The sequence below is a fragment of the Pelodiscus sinensis genome, chromosome 4, assembly GCF_049634645.1.
Source record: "Pelodiscus sinensis isolate JC-2024 chromosome 4, ASM4963464v1, whole genome shotgun sequence".
NCBI classification, from domain to species: domain Eukaryota; kingdom Metazoa; phylum Chordata; order Testudines; family Trionychidae; genus Pelodiscus; species Pelodiscus sinensis.
Window position 1 is genome coordinate 82,766,790 of NC_134714.1, and position 22,107 is coordinate 82,788,896.

A 22,107-nucleotide genomic window follows, 5' to 3' on the forward strand; every position below is an offset into this window, starting at 1 on the left:
TCAATCCTAGGATGGATCCTAGAACAATCTCTGTTGTATTTTCCTATGTTCAATATTCACATAGATATATAACATTTTTAAAACATTCCCAGAACATATATTGATACACCGTATCATAGCACCTCAACGTGTTTCTGATTTAAACATTTGACATAATCCTTTATACATTTAATGCTGTAAACTTGCTTGAAGTAATTTCTATGTTACATTTCTGTTGTCTCTGTCAATATGAATCCATGCAGATGTTGTGTATATTTTACATTATCTCTTAAACTGCAGAGTGACTTCACTGGCTATGGAGTATGGTACTTAGATATTTTATTAACGAAAATTAGACCGACTAAAGGGACTCTATTTGGGCAGGCTAAAATTGATCCATGTGGGATATTTTTTTAAGCAAGCATCTTGGCTTTAAGGACATTTTTGATTTGTCCAGACTATTTTGATTTTATATGTTCAAATGATGTAAAACCTGTAAATCCACTTGTCCAGATCATGCCCTTCTTGAATTTTACATGTAGAGAAATCTTCCATGTGCAGGTCTCCCTTCCTTCAGCACATGTGTCTTCACATGATTGCCATCCCAAATTCAGCAGAGAACTTTTCACCGGAGATCGATGTAGGGTTGGGAAGGAAGAGGTATTGTTGGCAAGATATTGTGCATCTCTCTGGAATTGCAGAACATGGCCCAAAAAGTTAATACAGTGCTTCGTCATCCTTCACACGCCAGAGAGCCACTGCTGCAGGAAGTCTGAGAGTGTGGCTACCGTACCAGAGCCACATCAGGGATATGAAGCTTCTGTGTGGGTCGCCCTGGTCCCCACTGAGTCTTCTGACCCCAGCCTTCATGTGACTTCTGTGAAGCAGCAACAAATGCCCCGATTGGGTCAGTAAGAAGAAATCCTTGTAGAGATTTCTTAATATAACTTCTCCAATGGCAAGACTTATGGAAGAAATGATATGGCTTACCATTTGCAAGATTTTCTTTTTTTTTCTTTATATTGACCAATATAATAGAAAAATGGGGCACTTAATTTATAAGGTGTCCCCATGTATATTCCAGCCCTTTGCAGTCTAGTCGGTTAATTTGAAAAGTTGCAGACCATTCATTTCTAGAATGCTGGATGGTCTGGTTAGTGCTTTTAGATCTTTGATTAAGCAGGATAAGTAGCAGCTATCCTAACAGAAGTTTGAAATGCTTTTGTTTAGTTGTCACCCATAAAGGATTTTTGTTTAGAAAGTCTTGAAACAACAAGTTTGAAACGATTGAAATGTGGTTAGAGATTTTTAAATCTTGACATTATAGACCTCCTTTTTTTATGGAATGACTTTCTAATTTAATAAGGCACTTGTAAAAATCCTACCTTACTTCACTTAACTCCTTAGGTAGCATAATGCCTGTGACTTTGCTGCCATTACTTTTCCTTAGATGCTTTAATTAACTTTTGTCCTTGGTGAGTTTGTTTCCATCTTTTCTTCTCCTTTTCTAGTACACAGTCTCGTTATCTTCATGTTTTTGAATGAGTTATAATGAAGACACGTTCATTTCAGAATGAGACAACATGTTTTACAGACAAAAACATGGAATCCTGAGGCTATGTTTACACTGCCTCCTCTTGCACAGAAAAATGCAAATGAGGCAAAGCGTGGCATATTGCTGCACCTCATTTGCATAATTAATTAGGCTCTGTTTTTGCGCTAAACCCCCCTCTTGCGCTGGAGTCGTTCTTCCCCTTTTTTCAGGAAGAACGGCTCTTGCGCAAGAAGGGTTTTTGCACAAAAAGGAGCGGTGTAGACAGCTCCTTTTTTGTGCAAACGCCTCTTACACAAAAATGGAGCCTTATTAATTATGCAAATGAGGTGCAGCGATATTCCACGCTTTGCCTCATTTGCACATTTTTTTGAGCAAGAGGGGGCAGTGTAGACATAGCCTGATTGTGAAGTTTTCTGGGATCTAGGAATGTTTTGGTGGCGAGAGAGAGCTTGTGATGTAGTTCATCTGACTGACGACTAAGTCCCAAAAGAAGCCAGTCTGTACTGTCTCTTTCCAAGAGATTTAAATTATAGCTCTGCAGTTCTCTCATGTTGAGAGACAAGCCAAGTAACTCTTTCTGCTAGTGTTTATAGTTCTTGCTGGGTTTTTGGTAGAGATGAGAAGTGGTCATTCTTGGATGACTCAACCAAAAAAATAAGATTGAACAGGAAAACAGGAATAGCCCTGTAAGGGGGTACGCTGATTCTTGAGCACTCCCTCATGGCAAGACAACACTCTGCAACACCCTGCCTCCGTTTTCCCTTTCTTCAGGACCCTGTAAGAATTACACACTTTCAGACCAAAGGTAGTTTAAACATTTCCCCCCTGGGTTCAGTTTCTTCAGTCACACAGTCTGACCTTCCAGTCCCCAGCTGCAGTTCTGTGTGTCTGCTTCTTTCTCTCTCTCCCCCTTTTTCCTTTCCCTTGCACATAGGGAGTTTCTAGCACTCCTTCACAGAGTGGGGTCCCAATTCAGTCACCTCTCCCAGACTTTCCTGGCTGTAACTTAGCTTTTAATCTCTGACTTCCAAACTCCCCTGGTGTGAAGGTCATTTCCCTCCTGTCTTAGCACGCTACTCCCTGTCATCCTGGCTAGCTGGAGCAGCTCCCCTGCTTTCAGAGTCTTTCCTGCAGGAACTTTTCCCCAGCCTCTGGTACAGTTCCTAAGCTTCCCTCTTTCTGTAGCTTCCTGCTGCTCTTCTAATGGAAAACATCTGATTCCTCTCAGAAGTGACTTCTTATTAATCAGGGTTGGCTGGCTGCAGGCCTCTCAGACCTTAGGGGCAAGCCACTTTGTTGCAAGCCTTATCTACACTGCTGAAAATGCCATTTATAAAGTGGTTCTATTTGGCACAGTTGTGTCACCAGGGCAGATAGAATATAACTTTACTAAATGGATTAAAAACCTTTCTCTTATTTCTACAGACATTACAGTTTTGCCAATTGAAAACTGGTTTCAGCCAGCAGTGTCAGTGGTGTGGGAAGAGACAGTGTGTCATCTATGAAGCATACTTCTGTCTGCTTAAAGGATACCCTAGATTCTAGCTAACTGGGGCACTTCTTTTACTCAGCTTCTTGCCAGTGTGTTGGAGCTGTTCTGAGTTTCTCATAGAATGTCAATCTTCTGTAAAAGAAAGAAGACACATCAGTATTTCATCGTTACTTAGGTAGCATTTAAACTGCTGGTGGCTCATAGGGTGGGTGTAGCAATACACTGCCGTAAAAGTCAGTGTTGGGGGGAAGAAGTGGGGAAAGGCTGTGGGAATGGAGAGGCAGCCTGATGCTACACTTCGAAAAATAGCAATGTAGATGACAGAGGCACTGCTTAGGAGTGCAGAGTGCCATGTTAGGTCTATACCTTAAGGCTCTGATTTGTCTTTACTCTGCTCACCAAACATTGCCTCACCATCTACGCAACTGTTCATACCCATGCCATGAGGACATATATGCGCTGCACTCTACTGTAAGTGTAGACCTGGAGTTAGTCCTTCTTAACAGAAAAGTTATTGGATAGAGTTGGATGAAAATTTTCAAAGTGGTGGCCAGACTTTGGATTGCAGTAGAACTTCAGAGTTACAAACACCTCTTGAATGGAAGTTGTTTGTAACTCTGAAATGTTTCTTTGTGTAGTTGATGGAATGCTTGTACCTCTTAAACATAAAATGTTTGTAACTCTTACCAAATATTATGGCTGTCCTTTGAAAAGCTCTTACAACTAAACATTGAGTCAATAAGCTTTGAAACTTTACGATATGGAAGAAAAATGCTGCTTTCCCTTTATTTGGTAAGTAGTTTACATTTAACACAGTATTTTCTTTCAAGGGGAGGAGTGCCTCAGTTGCTGCCTGACTGCATGCTACCAGTTCCAAATGAGGTATGTGCTTGACAGGTCAGTTTGTGACTCTGAGGTTCTACTGAATGTGAACGTTCAAACTGTTTTGCTGCTAGTAGACTATTCGATTAGCCAGTTAACCTAAATTTAACATCCCTAGTAGAGATTTCACCCTCTCCCTAGGTAACCCATTCCAGTGCTTCATCATCCTCCTAAAGAAATAGTTATTCCTAATATCCAACCTAGACCTTCCCCACTGTAACTTGAGACTATTGTTCCTTGTTCTGTCATCTGCCACCACTGACAGCAGCTTGGCTCCATCCTCTCGAAACCCCATTTCTGTTACTTGAAGGCTGCTATTAAATTCCACCCCACCCTCCTCTTCTCTTCTGAAAACAACTTAAGGCTAGGTCCCTCAGCCTCTCCTCATAAATCATGTGTCCCAGCCCCCTAATCATGTTCATTGCCCTCTATTGCACTCTCTCCAATTTGTCCACATGTTTTCTGTAGTGGGGGCCCAAAACTGGAAGCAATACTCTAGACTAGTCCTCACCAGTGCCAAATCGAGGGGAATAATCACTTCCCTTGATCTGCTGGCAGTGCTCCTACTAATGCAGCCCAATAAGCCATTAGCCTTTTTGGCAGCAAGAGAACACTGTTGACTCACATCCAGCTTCTCATCTACTGTAATCCCTAGGCCCTTTTCTGCACAACTGCTGCCTAGCCTGTTAGTCCCCAGCTTGCAGCAGTGCATGGGATTCTTCCGTATTAAGTGTAGGACTCTGCACTTGTCATTGATGAACCTGAGATTTCTTTTGGCCCAATCTTCTAATTTGTCTAAGTCTCTCTGGACCCTATCCTAATCCTTCGACACATCTACCTCTCCCCACAGCTTAGAGCCCGAACTTCAACATATCTACCTCTTCCCACAGCTTAGAGTTATCTACAAACATGCCAAAGGTGCATTCAGATCCATCATTCAGATAATTAGTGAAGCTGTTAAATAAAACTGATCCTAGAACCAACTCCTGGGGCACTCCAGTTGATACCAGCTGTCAACTAGACAGTAAGCTCTGGACACATCAAGCAACTAGACATTGATTGCTGCCCCTTGAGTCAATGATCTAACCAGCTTTCTATCCACCTTTATAGTCCATTAATTCAGGCCATACTACTTTAGCTTGCTGGCAAAAATACTATGGGAGATGGATTCAAAAGCTTTGCTAAAGTCAAGATGTAGCACATCCACCACTATCTCCATATCCATAGAGCCAGTTATCTCATTATAGAAGGCAATCAGGTTTGTCACGAATCCATATTTACTTGTTCCTGATCACCTTTCTCTTCTCCAGTTATTTCAAAATTGATTTATTGAGGACCTGCTCAATGATTTTTCCAGAGACTGAGGTGAGGATGGCTAGTCTGTAGTTCCCCACATCCTCATCCTCCTTCCCCTTGTTAAAGATGTGCACTACATTTGCTTTTTTTCCAATCATCTGGGCCAAGAGTTTTCAAAGATAATAGCCAATGGCTCTGCAACTACATCAGCCAACTCTCAGCATCCTTGGATGCATTGCATTCGATCCTATGGACTTGTGCATGTCTATCTTTTCTAAAAAAAAGTCCGTAACCCATTCTTTCACTACTGAGGGAGGCATCCCTCCTCCCCATAGTGTGCTGCCCAGTCTGGGAGTTAAACTTGTCTGTGAACATCAAGGTTAAAAACAAAATGGAGTACGGAAGCTTTTTCCACATAATTTCTCACTAGGTTGCTTTCCCCATTTAGTAAGGGTTGCACACTTTCCCTGACCACCTTCTTGTTCCTAACAAACCTGTAGAAACCCTTCTTGTTATCCTTCGTGTCCCTTGCAAGCTGCAATTACAGTTGTGGTCTGGCCTTCCTGATTACACCCCTGAATGCTTGAGCCATAGTTTTATATTCCTCCCCCAGTTATCTGTTCAAGTTTCCACCAAAGGTGCCATTTAGAAAGGATGGGGTGGGGGGTTGAGAGCTGCAGCCCCTGTAAAGTTTGAGACCCCTGGATTTCATACTTGACATCTGCTTAAAGCACACACCCTAATTCCAGAGGCATGTCTTAATTGCAAGAGCTTCAGGGGGTAGCCAAGTTAGTCTTTACAGGATAAACTTAAAAAACAACAAATAGTCTGGTAGCACTTTTTAGACTAACAAAACATGTAGATGGTATCATGAACTTTTGTGGACACAGCCCACTTCTTCAGATGACCAAAGTTTAAAACCCAAAACTCTGGTCATCTGAAGAAGTGAACTATGCCCATGAAAGTTCATGATACCATCTACATGTTTTGCTAGTCTATAAAGTGCTACCAGACCATTTGTTGTTTTTTAAATTTAATTGCAAGAGTTTGGCTGCTTCCAGATTTGTCTTTGGGGCAGGGAGTTTGTTTATAAAAGGAGGGAGGCAAGGTGATTTAAGATAATAAAAGGATTGTCATTCAAGTAATTGAAGGTAGGGACATAAAGGGGTTAACCAGTAGGCAAGGGGCTGCTCCAGCCCAAGCAGTCCCTACCAGCAAGCTTGGCCCAGCTTGGCCTGAGCAGTGCGTGGCACAGCAAGCCCAGCTGGGCTGGAGCAGCCCCCCACCTGCATTATGCTACGAGGTTGGGGGCAGGGGAAGGCTGCTCCAGCCCAGCCTGGCCAACCATGCCATAAGTCGGCGCTGCTCCAGCCTAGCCAGGCTTGCTGTGTCATGCTGCGAGTGCAGGGAGGGGGGGCAGCCACAGTTAACCAGTTAAACATAGTGTTAAACCAGTTAACTTTTTAAACAATAGTCTACATCTCTAATTGAAGGATCGTTAGATGATCATGAAAACATTGCCAGGTACTCCATTAAAAATATAGGAGAAAACCTGCATTTGAACCCCTGCAGTTCAATTTACTCATAAATGATCTTGCTAAACGGGTAAACAGTGAGGTGGCAAAATGTGCAGATGATACAAAATTACTCAAAATTGGCAAGTCCAAAACTGACTGCGTAGAGTTACAAAGGGATCTCACAAAACTGAGTGATTGTGACTGGGCAACACAAAGGCAGACAGAATTCAGTGTTGATACATGCAAAGCAATACACAAGGAAAAATATTATTCCTACTGTAGATAGAAAAATGATGGGGTCTAAAATAGCTGTTACCACTCAAGAAAAAGATCTTGGACTCATTGTGAATAGTTCTCTGAAAACATCTGTTCGATGTGCAGTGGCAAAATAAAAAGCTAACAGAATATTGGGAATCATTAGGAAAGTAATAGGTAGTAAGACAAAATATCATATTGCTTAGTTATAAAGTAATTGAATGCCCACATCTTGGACACTGCATATATCTGATCACCCCATGAGAAAAAAAGATACATTGGATTTGGAAAAGGTTCAGAAAAAGCAACAGCAACGATTAGGGATAAGAGACAGCTTCCATATGAGGTGAGATTAAAAAAACTGGGACTTTTCCCAGCTTGGAAAGGAAATGACTAAAGGGGTAGAGAAGTATGTTAGAGGTCTAGAAAATCATCAGTGGTGTGGAAAAATAGAATAAGGAAATGTTATTTATTCCTTCACTAACATAACACAAGAAGTTCAACCAATGAAACCTATAGGCAGCAGATTTAAAACAAAGGAAATTATTTCTTCATGGTCAGCTTGTGGCGTTCTTTGCCAGGGGATGTGGAAAGGCCCAAACTATAGCAGGATGTCACAGAGAACAAAATAAGTTCAAGGAGGATAGGTCCATCAATGGCTACTAGCCAGAAAGGGCAGGGATGGTGTCCCTAGCTTCTCTTTGCCGGAAACTGGGAAAGGGCTACAGGGGATGGATCATTTGACGATTGCCTCTACTGTTTGACTTCTGAAGCATCTGGCATTGGCCACTGTTTTAAGACAAGATTCCGGGCTAAATGGACCGTTGGTCTGACCCAGCTGCAAGCCCCTTCCCCTGTCCTCCCCTTTCCTTCCCCAAACACCTCCCCTCCCTGCTGTAACTCAGTCCCTTTTCTCCCCCAACCACTTGAAATGCAATCTCCACCTTTTCCATTATTTTCAATGGGAAAATTGACCCCACGTTACACGTTTTCACTTAACACGATCATTTTCTGAAACACATGTATAGTGTTAAATGAGGAATTACTGAATACATTAGAATTTTAATACTAACTAGTGATCTGACTGGATCTAATATTTCTTCAATCTTCTTTCTTTTATATAGGAATTGGATACAGTGCTGCAGTCAGGTCATTGCTAAGTTATCTATAAAAATATTAGTTTTCATGTGCTTTAGTAGCTTCTGGAAAGAGGTGACGTGGAAGGGAGAGAGTGCAAAAAGCGTCGGTTCCCCCCAATTTGCTGCTTGGCTGGTACTGAGCATGTTCCATAACACAGCTGAAGCTGTTATCCTCAGTCTGCCTCCCTCCCCCATACTTTCACTCCCTACCATGAAATGGCCCCTGGTTTCCCCTTCTTTTAAGTTTCCCTTTTGTGTTTACACTCACTGAAAATGTCTCTGTTTAGCTGGTCGTCTGCCATATTTGCTGTTCGTTCCGCACATTCGGATGGTTTGTTCCTGCACCCTCAATAAGGCTTCTTTAAAATACAGCCCACTTTTCTGGACTTCTTTCCCCCTCATATGAGTCTCCCAGGGGAGAGGAAATTAAATAATTAAACAGGTTAGCCTGTAACCCGAGGCTAAAATTTAGATTAGCTGACTCCATTTAAAGGATTACTTAGGGCTCATAGCCATGTGGAAAACGTAAGAATTCAGTACAAACAGCTCACTCAGGTCGACCACAGGCATTTATGTGTACCTCATTATTGTAATAAGTGAATACAGGTTTTAATGCCATCTTCACAACATCACTGTGAGAAGTGTTATTGTTCCTGTTTACAGATGGGCAACTGAGGTGTGGAGAGACCAAGTGACGTGTATAAGGGCACACACAAAACCTTTAATGGATCAAGGTCTTGAACCTAGGTCTTCTATGTCCTAAACTAGCATCTGTACCTCTAGAAAATCTTCTCTTCAAGCTGCCTACTGACAGAATCATCCAACATTAATTATTCCCCTTGTTTGTAGAGACGCCAGAGACCAAAGACTGAGTGAGAGAGAATTGATCTCTTGCCTTGAGACATACCTCTTTTAGTTCAGCCCAGAGGTACATTGTCAAAAGGGACAGGCAGAATGTGGGGGAGGTTTTGCACAGAGATTGCTCATGTTTATGTGGATAAGCAGAAGACTTCAGTTTCTAGTGCCAGTAATTCAGCATATTTCAAGGGCATTAAAAATGCATTGAAGAAAAGAATATAACCTGTTCCCTTAGTATGCTTTTACGTCTAATGCTTTAAAGCATTCCACATGTATATGTACTTAAACTCCAGTCTGATTTTTCAGTTTTTCAAACTAATATAAACCCAGATATTGGAGGTGACAAAGACCCTGCCAGCCATCTAGTTCCCTCGGCTCCTCTAGTATGCAAGATTGCCTCTACTGAATACTTACAAGTGCTTTATCTAACTTATTTTTGAATATTCCAGGAATGATGCTTCTATTGCTGCCCTAGAGATCATTCTACATTCTTACAAACTGCAGAAAAATTTTCCTGATGGCTTGTCAAAATTCTCCCTTGAACAATTTCATATTGTTACCTCTCTCCTTGACACCTTGAACAATGTACTTTACCCTCCTTTCCCTGGACACCCTGGAGGTATATGTAGACTGTTAGCCTGTCATTTCTTAGTCTCCTTTTCTCTCCAAACTGCATATATTTAATTTTCAGTCTGTCTCCTAATGTCAGTTCCTCCATGGCCTTTCTGTTAGTAGGAGCTGCCTTTCTTCCCCTTTGCTGCATCTGTTTTGCACCTTTTTCTCTGAAGTCACCCAATTGTGTTTATTGTGGTGGTAGAACAGATGCAAATTGAGCCAGCAAGTGAACCAAGGGAGCATTTTAGTAGCTAAGGGGACTAACCAAGTTAAATGATTGCCAGCTGTCTGGGTCCCAGGGTTATCTTTTTCATACACTGATTAAATCTATACATGTGCTACTAGAGACTGCTTAAACAAAAAAACCCAACAAATTTCCCCTGGTAGCTAAGCCATGCAGGTGATTGGAAAGGAAAACCAAGCTCAGTCCCTTGTTCCCTGGGCCTAGGGCAGTGTTTCTTAAACTGTGTTCCGCAGCATACTGGTGTGCCGCGAGGCAGTCGGAGGTGTGCCACAGAGAATAACAGTATTCAAAATGGCCACCCTTAAAGGGGCAGGTGACCTTTTTCCTCAATAACTCCTCCCCCCGACTCTTCCCTCTGACTTTTTTTTTTTTTTTTTTGCTCAACCAAAAATCCTTGGTGCTCCTCATAAATAAAAATTGTTTGGTGTTCCTCAGTCTTAAAAAGTTTAAGAAACACTATCCTAGGGCTGTGAGGCATGGGGATGCTAGAGAGCCAGAATGCTCAGCACAAGAAGTGATTCTAGAGAGACAGCCCGGGTCTAAGTACCGGAGTGGGATGCAGCAATTAATATTTTAATCCCATTTTTGAGGCCGACTCCCTCTGGCTTTGAGCAAGTCAACTAGTCTATCTCCACTATCCCAACTGTGAAGAACATTGCTGCATCTCTCAGTGGGGCTCAGAAATCACTGAGTAAATGATAGTACATGAAAGCATAGTATCCTGAAGATGAAAAGTGCTTGCTAATTACTAATTCACTGCCATTTATCAGCAAACCATTTTTTTTCCTGAGCCAAGAATAGCATTGGTTGTTTGCAGAAGGGAAATTTTAGCCAATTGCAAGCTCTTTAAGAAGGAATTCCAGCTTCTTTTCCATCAGTAGTTGTTTGAATACCCCTAAGTGCTGTTTTTAAATTCTTCAGGCTTCAGGCACTTACAGTGCTGCAACAGCACAGCTGCAATGCTGCACTCACTACCTATACTGACTAGAGGCATTCTCCTGACAGCATAGGTAATGCACCTCTGCAAGAGGTGGCAGCTAGGTTAATGGAAGTATTTTTCAATCAACCATAGTGCTATCTACAAGGGGACTTAAGTCGGCTTAACTATACTGCTCAAGAATGTGGATTTTCTTCACCCCTAACTATATTTAAACATAGCTAATTTTCTTATGTAGACCTTCTTCCTGGTTAGGCCGTTAGGAGCCCATATCAACAGCTCTTGTGGGAAGCACAAATTTCTACCCCCCTGTCTACTGGAGAACAAAGTGATATACTAAAATGAGCCTTTTTCCATGCCCTCAATGGGAGGTAGGAGAAACTGTTATGGAACAGTTCCAGTGGAGAAACGGACATTCATCCTGTTAGGTAGTAGTACTCTCTATGATGGTGTAAGGAGGTGAGGGGAGGGAACCATCAGTCTCTCCCAAAGGCTGATGGCCTAGCCAGCTCTAGTGAGTGGTTCATAGGAAACTAGCTAGGGATGCTCAGTTGGACTGACAACCGCTATGGGAAGTGACTGGGAAATAAACATAATCCCTTGTGTAGTTGCTATTTAGCATAATTCTCAGATGCTATAGAAGCATTCCAATGTAAGTCGTCGTGGGTATCCAATTCCTATTTGTATATTCCAGGGGGATGGTCTGCTTCCATCTGCTAATTGGCGCACCAATGTACACTACAAGCTCTCCTTGCAGTGTACATAGAGCTGTGGGAAGATCACACTGACAATGCGTGAACTTAAAATCAGCAAGTATGCTATGAGTGACACTTTCCTGGAGTCATGCCCACTAAAGCTGACCATTTCAGCACCACTTGATTGTATCTCTGTATTTGCAATTCTTTAGTAAGTTGAAGGGAAGTCTAACGGATAGGGTTGAATACCTCTGATATAGAAGGATAAGTGTTAAAAGGCACTTCTAAAACTATCTAATTAAAAATAAGTAAAATACGATGGATAGTGAGAAGCCTTTGAACTCCAGTGATGCATCTAGAGGAGTAATGTTCATTGCTTGTTTTTCTCATATTAAACATAGAGTGGCACTTAAAACTGCTTCTCTTTAGCACCTCAACACATTGCATGTTGGAGGAGGAGGTCTTCAAAAAGGCTTTCCTGTAAGTTAGACCAAAGTTACATGAGATTACACAGCATTACAAAGATTCTTGTGTATTCAGCAGTAATAAGCAACCTCATCTTCTTGAACTTGTCACCTTGAGGTGGGAATTAGATAGTCAGAAGCTAGCAATTCTGCTCAGATACTTGCCCAAATGCTACTTCCTCTGGGTGCAGTTCTGTTCATCAGGACCAATTTTACTGCATTCTGGAAGCTCAGATCTGGTGAAGAAGCAGGGGAAAGCCAGACGAAGAATCAGAATTTCATCTTATTCATAATAGGTCTGCTTTTGAACAGAATCGATATATAAAATTAACTAGTGCTGACAGTGAACTCGCTCAACCACAGGGGTCTCTCACCAGTTTTGTGAGATTTTGTTCATTCTCCCCTACTCCATCCCCTTAAAGCAGTGGGGGGGCAACCTAGGCTTATGAGTGGGCCGCTTGAGTGGCCCTCCTTCATCTCAGCAGGCTGCAAGATTGTCCAAGATGGTCTTCCAGGATAGGGTAGTTTCACTAACTGCACTGGCATACCTGGAACTTGCAGGATGTGCTGATTGAACTGTAGCACCACTTTGATGGCATGCAAAGGAAGCATATGGCTGCCATAGGATTGTGTGTAATCAGCTCACACTTTGCTTTATGTGCCCTTGCTTTAAGCCAATGTCACTTTTGTGATAGCAGTAGGGAAAAAAACTACACAAACAAAAACCAGCACAATCTGGCAACCCTTCATGTGTTTCATTGGCTACACACAGAACCCCAAAGGGCTGCATGTGGCCTTTAGGCTGCAGGTTGCCCACCATTGCCTTAAAGCCTGGAAGGTCTATCTCATTTTGCAGCTGTTTCAGGTTAGACTTTCCTAAACAAATTTCCTAAAACTCCCCCTCTACTTCTCACTGCCCTGCCTCTCCATCTTGGAAAAGAAATGTTCCGTAAGAAGCCTTTTTCAGATTGATGGCAATGGCAAAAGGTGATGTAGCATCTTGTTGACTGAACACTTATGGAAGGTGTTCAGCAGTCTGTGGCGAGCAGTAACTTTGTGATGGGATTGGAAAGCTATTTGCACTGTATTTGCTCTGTTTCTACTTTCATGCTGCAGTATAAATCTGGAGAAGCTTTATTGGCTCCAGATTTTTACAGGTGTTACCAAGAGCAGGATTTGCAATATTTGTAGAGATAGTTAGCACCTGAAGATGCAGATAGATGCAGAATGAGATTTACAAAGGGTGCCTAACTCCTGCTGACTTTCAATAATGCTTAACACAGAAGTGAGTTGGACACCAAAGTTCCATTCAAATCAATGGAAGTTAGGTGCCTAGCCTGTTTAGTATCAGAGGAGTAGCCATGTTAGTCTGGATCTGCAAAAGTGACAAGGAGTCCTGTGGCACCTGATAGACTAACAGATGTATAGGAGCATAAGCTTTCGTGGGCAAAGACGAAGTGGGTCTTTGCCCACAAAAGCGTATGCTCCTATAGATCTATTAGTCTATAAGGTGCCACTAGCCTGTTTAGGCACTTTTGTAAATCCTACTCACACGATCTACATCAGGAGTGGGCAAAATCCATCCTGCCAAGGCTTTCAGTCCAGCTTCTGGCCCTCCCACAGGCAGGGAGCAGCACCAGAGCTCACAGCGGCTGGCTGCTCCATCTGACTCTATGCCGAGGGGAAGAAGTGGGAAGCTTTGTACACCGTGAACTTCCTCCTTTACCCAAACTCCCTATCCTGAGCTCCTTTCTGCATCCAATCTCCAGCCCAGGCTCCGCACCCTTTCCAAAGAAAAGTGCAGCCCTTGACCACGTATCAAAATTTTGGAGTGGCCTCTCATAAAAAATTATTGCCCACCCCTGAGCTACATCTTCACATGCCTATATATCTGTGTGCATCTAGCTCATAATGAATCTGAGTAAACTTGTAGAAAGAGATTCTTTTGCTATAATATCCCTTGTTTCAGTGTTCACACTACAGCTGCTGAGATAAGCTTCTTTTTAAATTTTGGTTTATTTTCTCCTTTTGTGTGTGCTGTGCACTGGGATTTATTGCCAAATAGATGCAACAATGAAAGGATATTTTCTTTCTCTTTGCTGTGGGACTGTGACAGATAGGGGCTTTGAACCTGTACACCAACTACCCACACTGGTAAATTATGACATTTCATTAATTCTGTTTGTCTGCTTTCTCATACAGGTGGGAAGAGGGAAGAAAAAGCAAGAGGGCAAGGTGCTTGCTTTTTTAAAGATGAGGGTGAGAGAAAAGGACTGTGTAAGATCAGCAATCAGTAAGAAAAACAGCACATTGCAGAATTAAAAGGAAAAGGGTTTCAGCACAGCTTAGTTACAGAAAGATTAGACCAGTGACTGAAACTTTCTGAAGAAGTAAGGGTGTCTGCACTGGTCCTGACTAAGCTCTGGTGGAAAGAAGGCTGACTGGGAGGCACGTGAAGGTGTACTTACCTTTTAGAACTGGAAGCTTGCAGATCTTGGTAAGAAGGCTGTGCAACAGAGGCAGACACTCGGATAGGTCTAACTAAATTATACACTTTTCCTGGCGCAGCTTTTGCTGTTGGAAAAAGGTTTGTTGAGGTGTGATTTGCCCCCGACATAGCTGTGCCAGCAAGAGCCCCTAATGTAAAACCTAGTCATACTGGTAAAACTGTACTTTTGCTGGTGGAGCATATTTTTTCTAAGGTGGAATGAAATTAAGATATACTTAGCTAAAAGTACATTTTTGCCATTATAAGCTGTGTCCACACAAGGAGCAGTATAAACCTGGCTTACATCTTAACCTCTTTGTTCAATTCAAGCATATTGTGGTAGCTTCCAGTGTCCAACGATGGCTATTTATTCTGTAGAGAAGAAATACATTCAGATAGCTTCCTAGTGAAACAGACTCTTAATATGTGTATTATTCACCCCTCTCATAGTGAAGAAAACATTTGTAATGGGTCTCACATTGTAGTTCTTGTGGCCTGTTAAGTGGTGGATGTGGTGACAGTGGAATTTCTTGGTGCTCTATAATGGTATAGGCATATTGCATCTCATACTCTTCACCGCCCGGTTTTCCTGACTTCCCAATGCAGCCAGAATGAAAACAAATGGTTGTCTTTCTTGCTTGTTACCCATGCTGCTTCCAGATGCTGGGATTTAAGTGTAACTAATGGCAAAGCCAAAGTCTGTCAGAGGAACTAAACAATGAGTGATATAAACTGTTTCAAAAGAAAATAAAGACAAAAAGAGAAGGATTAGCCTTGTATGCGACTCAGAGAATGTCTTGAAAGAACTATGGATGGGATTCGATTGGGGTATTATGGTTTTAAATTAAAGAGTAAAAGGAGTAAAAAAGAAGACTGTAGAGTTTTGCTGTATTTCATCTGAGCAGGAAGAACAACATGAGGATAAAGTGATTTATTAACTAGATGAACAAATATGCACATATGGTGAATGCATGCCTCTGAAAATATTACCTCGGATAAGTTCAAATAACTGAGAGGTTTTCAGTTTTAACTACTAGAATCTGGGGTAGTGGACCCGGTTCATATTTGCATAATCCTAGATTTTATTTTATGCATGGTTCTATTCTTTTAAAGCTTTTACATCTCATCTATGAACAGGGTATCTAAACGCTTTCCAACTGTAGGGTGATTCTGAGAAGATTATTTTAGGCCTTAATTTAGGATAGCATCTCTAGTCAGGAGAGCATTTAAGGCTGTGCTTAAGTTCCATTAAAGTTGCTGCATTTTAAACACATGCTTAGCATTAGGCATATACTTAATTGCTTTATTGATTAGGGATGAAATTAATCAGGTTACCTAGAAAGATTGTGGAATCCCATTTATTGGATGTTCTTAAGAACAGGAAAGACAAATACCTGGTTGGGATAGTCCTGCCTCCACACAGCAGAATGTAATAGATGGCCAGTTGAGGTCCCTTCCAGTCCTACGCTTTTTATGTATTTATGTGCTTTTCCAAATTTGGCCTTATGCTAAAGAACTGCTGTACTTCCTTAAAAAAAAAAAAAAAAAAGGTCAGGACAGGAAACAATGAGCTTATTTTTGCCAAATAAAATTAAAAACATTATATATTGAACTCATGGGGAAACCAGTTACCTTCTCACAGCCCTCTTTCTCCACACATTTAAAGAATAAACCCACTGCTCTTCCTCCTGTTTGGATTTATAGCTTTAATAATGCATCATTTCCCAACTGTGCCATCATTCTATTTTGCCCCTCCTGAAGATGCTTTTGAAATTAAAACATAAATTGTATTTTTAATAAATTTGGCAATCTTAAATTGTAGATCAACAACTTTCATAGCACCTGTGGTCCAGGTTAAACTTTCAACAGGAAAATCTATTTGGAATGTTACATCTTCTGAGTGGTCATGATCTCTTTCAATATACTGAACACTATCTCAACAATTTGGAGAGAATTCTTGAGCATGGAGGGTAAATTTATATATTTTTGTTTGTTTTATTTTCCTCAAATACAAACATAGAAAAAGAGAGTCAGTGGCAGGTGAGAATAATTTTTCCATCCCCTCCCCCAGCCCAAGTATCCCAAATATCAATTTATCTGTGGTCTGTTTGACAAGCACTGAAACACGCATCTCTAGATTTTAAACTGACTATGCTCAGCTATAAAGTGGTGAACTGGGATATTAAAGAAGAACTTGCATAGCACTTTGAAATGGGGTGAAATAAAATATTTCTAGAACAGGAAAGTAGTCTGCTTTCCATGTATCCCTATTAGTTTGCTACTGAGTTGAAATAGGAAAGCCCCCAATGCCTCTATTGAAGCAGTTGATGCATATACATACCTTGATCATCGACTATCTCTGTATGTATCAGATATATACAACTACTGGTTTTCTGTAGGGTATTAATTGAGCATAACAGCATGGTGGAGGCCTAACAACAAAAGGGGTTAAATAATGTCACCTTTTAATATTTTGTAAGCCTGCCTTCTAAATGTGCATTAGTCAAAAATAATTTAGAAGTGATTCACTATAAACAACCATTGGCAAGAAATGGATTTTATTGTTTCATTCAGTTAAGCATTTTCATCAGGAATAACAAGCATCTTAGGACCATCAAAAGCTGGAGGTCATATTCCTGTGAAAGGTGAGGCCCTCTGAATAGTACTTTATTTATTAATTATTAGAAACCAGATATTTCTCCTCCTCTAGAGTAACAGTTATTCACCCAAATGTATCTGTACTGAGGTGCTCCAGAAGGCTTTTATATGGAGGATTCAATGTACTTTGGAGACTTCTTTCAGAATGTTCTTTGAATGTTGTTAAGCTGTGTCAAGAACAGAAGACATGAGACTTTTCACATGTAAGACAAACGTTCACTCCAAATGTTGTTCTGGGTGATAAGCATCATTTTTTCCTGGATTCAAGGTATATAGCATTTTTAAAATCCTCTCTAGGGTGAAGAGCACTGTATGCTCCAGTGAGTAGGTTCTTGTTGCAACAATTCCCATTGTACTGTATCATGTACTTGAATTTAGTGCTGAGGTTCTTTTGGGTTTTCACAGTACATAAATTTGCAGATTATTCAATGATGCAAAAAGTGTCTCTGATTAAACTCTTTCTGGAGAATTTTCTGTATGTAGCTTTTTTCCAATTTCTCTTTTGATTTAAAATCAGTATAAGCTTATGATCCTAAACCTCTTTTATAAAAAGATTAATTGGTGGTCAGCTATTGAGAGAGAAATATATCAAGGATGATTAAAGTCAGATTTATCTTAAGGTACCTGACTTGTTACAATCTCTAGGAAAGAAGCTGGAACTTTTCTTCCTAGTAATTCTAGCGTTCAGACAATATGGTAAAAGGCACACTAGAAATAAGACTCAGACGTATAGATAATGTCTTCCCATTTGTCCTGTCCTTAAGGTGAAGTTTGTCAAAACACTGTTGTATCTATTAATATCGAAGAGTATCTTTATTCATTTGAGGAATAGGGAACTCAAAGATCCTCATTCTCTGAATAACAGTCTGAAAGATTATAAAAGGAAAAGAAGAGAGTATCTTGATCCATTTATGATCAGTATTATTCCATAAGTCCCTCTCTTTGAAGATTACTAGAAAGTAGAGGCTTTTAACTTTTGTCTGGAAAAAAAAATTCAAGCACTTCTTGTATTTTGTTAACAGCCCTGTCTTCTCCTCAGTTTATCCATTCATTGTGTATTGGGAAATGTGTACAGGCAGTCCCCAGGTTACGTACAAGATAGGGACTGTAGGTTTGTTTTTAAGTTGAATCTGTATGTAAGTCAGAACTGGCGTCCAGATTCAGCCGCTGCTGAAACTGACCAGCAGTGGCTGAATCAGGATGCCTGGGGCAGAGCAGCTGGGGTGCTGCCGGGTTGGTCCAGTAGCACACAGAGCGGCGCTGCGGGACCAACCGGCAGCGCCCCAGCTGCTCTGCCCCAGGGGGCACACTAGCTGCGGCCCCCCCCCCCGCCCCCCCAGCAGACCAGGGACACCGGGAGCAAAGCCGCAGCGGCGGCGGGGTCCCGTGCCTCTGAGGCTTTGCTCCCGGTGTCCCTGGTCTGCTGGAGATGGTCCCCAGCAGACCAGGGGCACCGGGAGCAGCTTTTCTCGCCCCGGAGGTCGAGGTGGCGGAACCGCTGCCTGCGAGCTCCGGGGCGAGAGAGCCCCATTCGTAAGTGCGGATCCGACATAAGTCAGATCCGCGTAAGTCGGGGACTGCCTGTACATGCCATTTGGCTGGTTGTATATTATTTCATAATGCGATCATTTCTTTAATTCCTTTGTTGTTCATATGCTGTTGCTTTGAGTGACTTAAGTTATATAACTCTCGTGACATGTTTTTAAATGTATGCTAAGGATGCCCAGAGCTTCGGATGGATACTTTTTGCAGTGGAATTATTTAGATTGAAATGTACATGCAAAGTAAACACCAGATATTTACCTGTACACTACTGTGAATAGAGTTAAAAATCTAGATACATGCATCTTATGGGAAATATCCGGTCAAAATCTGACATTTCAATTCTGTCAGAAATGTTAGTTTTTCAAAAAGGATTTTGTGCCAGTTGGCAACAAATCATTTAAGTTTCAGAAATTTCCATAAATAGAAAACTACAATTTTTGTTTGCTTTTTTGTTTTTTGTTGTTGTTTTGTTTATGGAAAAGTTGAACTGTTCCTGTTAAAGTAAAACAATTCAAACAAAAGGAAGCTGCTGACCGCCATGTCTGTGGGGGACCCTCACGCTGCCAGTAGAGTCCCCTGCCTTGGACTAGGGGAGCCTACAAGCACCGAGGGCATCCAGATTTATGGCTCCACAGCAGGGAAGTAAAAGTCCTTGGCTCTCCAGCCCTGCATGAAGGAGTGCCCTGGAGCCAGAGACCATGGAAGTCCAGGCTCCCGCAACCAGCCAAGCAAACTGGCAGAAAATCCAGACAAGTTTCCTACAGAAGTTTGTTAAAATGGATATGTTTTTACATTAAGCATTTCAGTTGCATCAAATTGGCATTTTCTGATAAACCAACTGGCTATATGAGAAGCAAAGCAATAATCTTGGGTACGGATGTTTATCTTTTAGAAGGAAAACTTATGCATCGGTAAACTGAGTTCTACAATCAGTGTGCTCTTCAGGATGAACTCTCCTTGCCTTTAGCCCACTGGGATTGCAAATATGTTTTTATTACTTATAATGCTATGAATATTGCATACGGTGTATGCCCCTTAAGGCATGTACACTGACTGTCTTATGCAAGATGTTATAGATTTGCTAGCCAGCTCCAATGCAAGGTACAGTATTAAAAAAGGAGGATCTACAGAAAATACTCACTTTTAGGGAATCGAATGCAGGTAAGTAATTTCCCATTTGCTTAGGGGCTTTTAGTTTAGAGTTATAGCTAAGAGTCATACTCAAAACTGCAAACAAAATTCATTAGAATTAAATTTTTATTTTTTCCTTCTGATTTTATTAGAAACTGACAATATACAGATGCACTTTTAATTTTTCATGACTTTCTTTTTTAATTTGATCTATTAAATGCATTTTAAATCTAAACTAGTTTCTTGTTCTTGTGTAAGACTTTTTTACTGTTTGAATATCTTCACACATTTAACATAAGCGGAAAATAGTATAGAAATTACTTTAACATCTATTCGCTATTACTTTTTACTGCCGATCTCATCATTCAAATACACACCGTACATGTTCAGCTGGTATTACTTAATTATGTTCAATTTGTGAAACTCTGTTATTAAAGATCAGTTTTTTAAAGAGTTCATTTCTATGCCCTCTTCATTTCTCCTGTTGGATTAAAGGGATGATTGTATGAAAAACACATTTTTAAGAAGGCACATTTTAAAAAATTACTTAAGGTATCTCATACTTTTTTCCTTGCTCTTCCTGGGACTTTTAACTGATTTAATAAAATAACTCTGGAGGTTCTTCATCTTCAGTGTTCCTTATGCTCTTTCTTCATGTGTACATCATCACATGGAGTATGCTCTGAAACTCTACACTGCAATGAAAAACCTACAATTGGCCAGTGTCAGCAGCTAAGGATATGAGGTTGTTTAATTGCAGTGTAGAAGTTTGGGCTGGAGAATGGGGCTTCAGAGCCCTATGAGATGGAAGGGGTTCAGAGCTTGAGCTAGAACGTCTACACCACAATTAAGCAGCTTCTTATGCCACAAACCTGACTCAGCTGGCACAAGCCAGCCACAATTGCAGGATAGCCATACCCTATGCTCTCTACATCTCAGCACTTTAAGAGTGAGAGTGGAAAGTAAGGCTGCGTACACAATAGAGATGTGAAGATTTAACCGGTTAACCAGTAAGCCTCACCTTTATCAATTAAGGTTAACTGGTGGGGCGGATCAGCCTCTGTCCACTGAGGACCCCAGTGCCCCACAGGCAGGGGCACTGGACACTGGAGCAGCCCCTACTTGCAGGGCACACTGGCCCACCACAGGCAGGGGCTGCTCCAGCATCCCAGCTAGCACAGCCCTTGCCTGTGGTAGGAAGGCACTGGTAGGAGCTGCTCTGACTGGGCTGGAGCAGCCCCAACCTGCAGGGGTATCCAGCCCAGTAGCACTCCCCTCCTCTTCTCCCTCTCCCCTCCACGTACTCCCATTTAATCAGTTAACCAGCTAAACAATATATTTAACTGGTTAGCCAATTAAATGGAATTTTACATCCCTAGTACGGACTGTAGCTTACATTGGTATAAATTATGTCGTTCCAAGGGATGAATAATCTCTGTACAGAACTCCTCCTATTGACACTGCCCTTCTCAGGGGCTAGAGTAATTAAGTTGAAAGGAAAGCTCTCTCCCATCATCAGCTGAGTACAGTTGCAATAGCAGTGCTACAGGTGCTCTAAGCTCTGTAGCATAGGCATAGCTTAAAGAGAGATAAGATACAGAACAGCATAGAGATAAGATACAGAAACTGAAAGCCAGAGGCCAAAATTAGTGCTTTACTGTATTACACTGTACATTGAAATCAGGTAACATAAAGGCAGAGTCAGCCTCTGCCAATAGGGATTAGAAACTATGAAGTGAGATAAGATCCTGACAGGTTGAGGAGGAAGAGAACAGTAAAGACGTGGTGTTAGTATTAACTGTTAAATCCCATAGTGCCACTTCATTCCCAGCAGTCAGTTTTGACACTCACTTAGGCTTTGTCTACAGATGATGAATTCACTGTGCTATTTATAAAACACATCATCCCCACCCAACCCCCTTGCAGTGCTCCAAATGGCTGTAGATGCATGTTCAATACTGTTTGGATTAGACATGACAGTTCTTTCATTATTGTCCCAATGTGTCCTGGTGGCCTTTCCAACATCTCCCAGAATGCACTGCTTCTGGACCCTGTGCTGGAAAAAGGGAATAGGCCTTAAAATTGAAAGTTTCATCAGTATTAGCTTGGGCTGGTGATTCACTTAAGTTAGTGCGGTTAGTGTGGATGCAATGAACCATTTGTGCCTGAAATGGATAAATTACACAGATTCGACTAGGAACAGTTAAACTACATAGTACAGACACATCCTTCTGGGCTTTACCCCACAGTCCCCAGTGGGATAAGCTCCCATCTAAGTGGGATTTAACAAAAAAATTAGGATTTTTAAAAAAGATTGTTTCAATAACACTAATGAACAATAATAGTGACAAAACTAC

At 41.3% G+C, this 22,107-nt stretch overlaps 1 protein-coding gene across 16 annotated transcripts in view; it reads left to right on the plus strand.

The window, feature by feature from the left end:
• Positions 1 to 22,107, plus strand: part of LOC102449934 (transmembrane protein 263-like) — a 408,340-nt gene that overhangs the window by 182,531 nt on the left and 203,702 nt on the right. The window contains exon 3 of one of the 16 annotated variants that reach the window (XR_012903539.1): positions 3,857 to 3,908. The exons of the other annotated variants lie outside the window; for them this stretch is intronic. The gene's annotated coding sequence lies outside the window, so the exon portion shown is untranslated. The remainder of the gene's footprint in view (positions 1 to 3,856; positions 3,909 to 22,107) is intronic. 16 annotated transcript variants of the gene reach the window in all.